We start from the raw sequence: 6,414 nt of genomic DNA on the forward strand, positions 1-6,414 counted from the left end.
CCTGTCACTCTTTTCCATATTGTCCTTTTTTTCTTTTCCGCTTTCTCTCTTCTTTCCCTTTCTTCTTTCAGCATTTTCTCTCTTTCTTTCCCCTCTCTCCTTCTTCTTACTTCATCCTCTCTTTCTTCTGCCATTTTTCTTGCTCTGCTTTTTCCTGTCGTATAACCTTCTTCCCTGTCACTTTCTTTCCTTCTTCTTTCTGTCTCGTTGTTCTTTTTTCCTCTTCTGCTTCTTTTTTCTTCTTCGTTCGCCACTTCCTCCCACCAGTCTCTTCCCCACTCGCTTTCGCTCTACCTTTCTTCACTGCTTTCCACCATCTCTTCTTCCATTCTCTTTTTCTTCAGTTTTCTGCTGCTTTCTTTCGCTTCTGCTATCTCTCTCTCTCCCTTTGACTCTGCCTGGCATGTTCCCTCTCCTTCCTTTCTTCTTCTTCCTCCTGTTCCTCGCTCTCTTTGCTTTGCACTTGCTGTTTCTCTAGCTTTTCCAACCTTATTCTTATCTCCTTTATTCCCTTCTTGAATTCTTCTCTTTCCTTCCTTATATCTTCCTTGACTTCTTGTCCTACCTTTCTTATCTCCTTCAGTATTTCTTTCCTCCATTCTTTCTCTTCCATTATTTGTTCTGTCCTCTGCATTCTCTCTTTTCCTATTGCTATAATAAGGGGAATCATATATTATTCTTGTGCTTATTTTATCCTTCCCTCCTTCCCCTCCCTCTTTTCCCCTTCTCTCTTTTCTTTGTCCTCTCCTTGTTAACCTTTCAAATTTGGCTATTACTTACTTTCCTCAGGTTGTACCTCCGCAATCTTTCTTCTTCTCATTTCTTGCCTTTCGACCGCCTTCTAACCTTACCGTTCTTAACTTTTATTTACTACTTCTAACCTTTCCTTCTCTGTTTTGATGCCACGGCTTTCGTTTTCCATGTGTACCAACTGCTTCTGTCAACTCATTTTTCATCCTGCGCTGCGCCCCCCGCTCTCTCTTCTCCCCGCCACTCTCATTGGCTGTCTCTCACCTCTCCGCCACCTATCCTTCGCTTCCTTCCATTCCCGGCTCCTGGTTATTTTCGTGCCTTCTGTTGTTGTTTGTCCTTGCTTCGCCTCTACGCTGCGCGGTGGTGCCAACCCACTCTTTTGGAGAGGCTGGCACCCCGCACCGCCCCGGCTTTGGCTATGCCCTCTATCGCTGCTTGTCCTATGCTTCGCCTCACGTCATGCGGTGGTGCCAACCTACTCTTTTGGAGAGGCCGGCACCCCACACTGACTCGGCTATCGCTAGACTCACCGCTGCTGCCATCTACTAGTCCTCACTTCCGTGCCATCTCTTTTCACCCTTCCTACGCTCGTTGTTTCCGGTTTTTTTTCTGGCGTCTTTTCTCTCTCCCTCGTCTTCATTCCTGTCCTCTTCTTAACCTCACTTTCTTTCGGTCGCTTCTATTCCACATTACTCCGTTCTCTTTGCGTTTTTGATTCTTCCTCCATGTTCACTTGTTCCTCCGTTCTTCTTTTATGTTCCTTCCTTTCTTCCTCGTCTTGCTCTACTTTAACTCCATTGTTCCTTCTACTTCTTTGCTCCTTTTTACGTGAGTATCTACTTGCCTTCGTTATCCAACCGGAACGTCTTGAATTAGTCGATTTTCGGCCACTGTCGAGAAATCTGTCGAATTCCACCGACATTTTACAACAAAGGGTCCGCCGATTGTGCGAGGATGAGCACTTGGTGTTGATCATGTGGCTGTTGGTTTGATTTTGGAAGTAAGGGTCATCACTGTCGGTGAGTCCAGGGTGTCTAGCGGTCATGGAAACCTGGAAAACCTGGAAATGTCAGGGAATTTGCGTGCTCCTGGAAAAGTCATGGAAAAGTCATGGAATTTTGTGACTTTTCTGGAATTTCGTTAAAAACTTAAAAAATGACATTTTCTGTTCTTTTTTTATCTCGCAAAAAATTATTAAAATCAGAAACTTTGAGACAGAAAGAGTCACGACATCGATGACGTGTATATATATATTTTTTTTGTGTGGAATTCGATGGTTGGAGAATATCGCTGTTGCTGAACGAGCTCGTGGCATTCTACCGAATGTATGTAAATACGTGGCAAAAGTTATCAAAGAAAAAAAGATTCCAAAATGCGCTAGTTTTGAAACGGTTTCGACCGCGTTAGATGACAAATTACTCGTTCCTAAATTGACCTTTTTTCAATCCCTCGCGAGCGATGTACAGCTATTTATGTCCGAATTTCAATCCGATCATCCGTTGACTTCATTTCTTTACGATGAAATTTATGCACTTGTGATCTATCATGAGGAGATTCGTAAAGGATGATGTCCTGAACTTGAAGGAAACGGATCTTTCCAAAATCGACGTTACTAAGAAGGATAATTTGGTACAACGAAATACATAAAAGTTGGATATGCGACTGAAGTTGCACTCAAACACGAAAAAGGCATTTCGGATCTCGAAATACTACAATTTAAAAACCAAGTACGCCAATGTCTTCAAATCTTTGTAGAGAAGATTATGGTTCGCTCTCCTCTCAAATTTCCTCTAACAAAAGCCGTTTCTTGCATGGATCCGGCCATAGCGAGTCGAGGAGAAATCGCTTATAAGCGGTTGTCTTTCGCATTACGGATTTATGTGGAAAATAATTTGATATCGGAAATAACGGTTGATAAAATTGACCGCGAGTACGGACATCTCATTAGTATAATATCCCCGTCGTTCAAGAGAAGTTTAAAACTTTCAAGCGATCCGAGATTCGTTTGGATCATTTCTGGGTCGATCTTATCACGAGTTGCAGTAAGAAAGATTACGAAAATTTGTCAAGTTTCATGAAAAGCGTTATGATTCTTTCTCACGGAAACGTTGCCGTAGAACGAGGTTTTTCCGTAAATAAGCAATGTTTCATCGAAAATCAAAAAGAAAAGTCGTTGATCGCTCAAAGAACCATCTATGATACAGTCAATGCCAAGGGAGGACTTGAAAATTTCGTCATAACGAAAGATTTGATACATGCAGCTCGTAATGCGCATATGTGGTACAAAGAGGAGCTTGCACGTGAAAATCAAGGAAAGAGATATGCAAGAATAAATTGTTTGAGTGTCTCTCGACCCTCCGAAGAGTGCATTCTTTCCACGATTAACCATCGCAAATAAATCACGGAACTATTACGGAATCTACTACTATTACGAATCACTATTATGTTAAGCCTTCTAATCTCATTATGTAATTTACATGAGATATGATTTTCTTCACTAGTTCGCCAGTTGACATATACTATTACTAGTTGAATTGGTACTTGATATGATACGAGTAATTTTTCGATTGAAAAATATACTACTATTTTAAGTGTTAATCATAAAATGTTTAAACGAGTGTTTATATAAAAATTATTTTAAACAAATTATAGCTAAGTGTTAAAAAACACTAATATTAATGTTTATTTTGATAATCTGATGATGTAATGTGTTGTAAAATTCTGACAATTAACACTCCTCGCCAATAAAACAATGTTTTCTTCCGTTCTGGAGTATTATAATTTATTTTATCTGTATTTTACTGAAAAGTCACTTTTCTATTAACTTTCAAATTATGGATTAATGCCCTCGTGAACATAGATATTTGTTAGAAAATGGTCATGGAAAATTAAGATTTTTAGCCTGGAAAACCTGGAAAAGTCAGGGAATTTTACCGCTCGACTCGACTAGACACCCTGGGTGAAGAACCAGGTCTGATTCTTGGCGAACTGGAACCACGTATCGACGATGGCCGGCAAGCGGGAGTGATGATAGTGCTTGGTGGTCTTCACGCTGATAAACACGTCGTCGAGATTCGTGGCGAACGGTGCCATAGTCGCCGTCGCCACCGGCGGCGTCACCGCCGACTCCTCGCTGATTAACTTTCTCAACGCCGGCACCTCCACTATCACGCTTCGGCTATTCACTTTCGCCACGTTCATCTCGTCGACCCACTGGCGCGGTGCGACGGCCTGGTAGAGGAGAATCGTGGCGCAGGCGGTAGCGATGACGAGCGCCAGCGCCCGCAGGCCACGTCTCGTCGTCGGCAGACCTCGTGGCATCATGCCCGGGCCGACGGCGACGGCGAGCGGCGTACGAGCCTGGGGGCTGCTAACGGACTTGCAGGGCCACGGGCCCCCACGTTCCACCACTTCGGGCTCATCGACGGCCGCGCCGCTCCGTCGCCACCCTCATTTCGTCCCGCGAGCAAAAACGCGCGGACTATTAACAATTCGACACGCCGGCGAGCGCGCGTTATCTCGCTCTCGCGAATCCGCGGGCCTTCCCGCCGCGCAGTCACGTGATTACCGCGCCAACTTCACGTCGTTCCCCGAAGCACCCCCTCGCGCGCTACTTCTCTCCCTCACGCGACACTCGGATTCTCGAACGCCTCGATCCTCGATTGTCCCGTCAATCACCCTCGCGCACGGTCACTGGCGGTTCACGTGGCACCATTGTAACATTTTGGATTTCGTGTCAATTCGTGTAATCGACCGATTCGGAGCACGCGCACACTTATCCGCGCGAACGATGGAATCCGCACTTCGCCGGCGCTCCGATTATCCCTTGATATTCGACGCACTTCATTTCGGAATCGAGTACCGGTCGTGAACTCGTCACGAAATCGACCCTCTAAGTTCTAATCCATACAGAACGAGATCCATGCGTTAAGCGAGAGAAACGCATCGATGTAACATCGCGCGCGCATTTTTCCGGACGTTCGAGCCCATGCACCGTTCTTCCGTCTCGTCGAACTCCGTCCGTTTGGCCGATCGTCGACAGCCCGCAGCCGTCAACGTACCGAGAGACGGGGTTGGGGAGAATAGCGATCCGCGGGTGACGGTGACGGCGTGACGCGAAACACAATCCGATTCGATATACAGCGCGAACGCGTCCACTGTTACCCGACGCACGACGGACCACCGACTCGTATGTGGTTTATGTATTAACACAGTAACGATAGTTACAATTATTGTAATAAATACAATATACAAATAAAGAAGTACTAATAGTAAAAATAGGTTATAAAATAAAGTTAGAATGTAGCACTAATTGTAAATAAAAATGCAAAATTGTATTATTAAAAAACATTTTAATTTCACAAGAATAATTTAAAAAGTACTTTGAAGCAAAAATTACTAGAAACAAAGCAAAAAAATTAAACAATAGATCAAAGATATGGAAAGTATTTTTTTTATTTTTATTATTTTATTGTTTAAACTTGTGCTTCTTTTATAAAAAAAAGTAATAATAAGTATAGAATTAAGTAAACCACAAATAAATAATTAAAGAACAATAAATACTAATGTGAGAAGATAATAGAGTAAATAAAGAAATAAAATAGAGAGAAAAATTATATAGGTATATACCATCAAAAGTTCGGGGTCTATAGAAAGATGGCATGCCGACATCCATTCCACTAAAATTTTTCCAAATCTCCTTCTTTGGCCGTATTTTTTTATTAAGTTATCAAGGTCAATTTTTCTAAAGCTTTTTAAATCGTTGATCGTTATATCTTCCTCTGAAAAATTACGTGGAAAAAAGATATGTATATATATATATATATATTCGAATATATATTAGTCGAGCTTTATTCTACATTGAAAGTTTATTTCTTGTAATCGGAATTTCTTCGATCTTTTTGATATCTTTTATCGGAATATAACGATCTTTTTGACAATTTTCATCGGAAATTTTCCGATTCTTTAAATTTTCCGATCCTTGACTTATTTTAGTACAGATAACTCTTATGAACAAAAAAACACAATAAAATAAAGTAAGAATAGACAATGCATGCACATGAAAATGTTATTGTTAAAACAAGCATGTATGACAAAACCCGTAAAAAATTAATTATTAGTATATCTATTAATTGTTGAATATGCATACGAGAAACGTAATATTACTCACCTACGAGAATGTCCATAACTTCTTCTTCCACGTTCAAGTTTTCCAGCACAGCTCTCATTGTTGTTAGACGGTTAATAGAATCACTCATTGTTACGCTCATTACACGAAAAAAGAATGATGCAAACTTATAACGGAAAATTATAGCGGGAACCGGCACTCGCCAACTCGCGCGCGTAGATGATGCAATCCGCGCCACTGCGATGTCAGACTCCAGGTGAAAAATTACTTGCAAAACTACACTTGCAAAACGGAACTTAACTCAGCACGTGGGCAATCCGTGCCCACTGTTCAGACGTTGAGATTCGAGATCGAAACGCAGGACACGAGACACGAGATCCGCGATTCCCGCGAGGACCGAGCAGAGGCCAGAAACAAGGGACGACCGTGTACGCGTACGCTCGGCTGTCGCTCGGCCGCGCCGCCGGCTCGGCGGGCTCGGCGGTCTCGGCCCTAGCCAAGATGTCTGCATGTCTGCGCGCGAAATATGAGTT

General features: G+C 42.6%; 1 pseudogene; it reads right to left on the reverse strand.

The window, feature by feature from the left end:
* Window positions 1-1,006: 1,006 nt before the first annotated feature.
* LOC139769514 (uncharacterized) lies at window positions 1,007-5,981 on the reverse strand (annotated as a pseudogene).
* Between the last annotated feature and the right edge of the window lie 433 nt (window positions 5,982-6,414).

Source organism: Temnothorax nylanderi, unplaced genomic scaffold (assembly GCF_030848795.1).
Source record: "Temnothorax nylanderi isolate EJ_2023f unplaced genomic scaffold, tnyl_v1.0 TNYL_tig0022_pilon, whole genome shotgun sequence".
Lineage (NCBI taxonomy): Eukaryota > Metazoa > Arthropoda > Insecta > Hymenoptera > Formicidae > Temnothorax > Temnothorax nylanderi.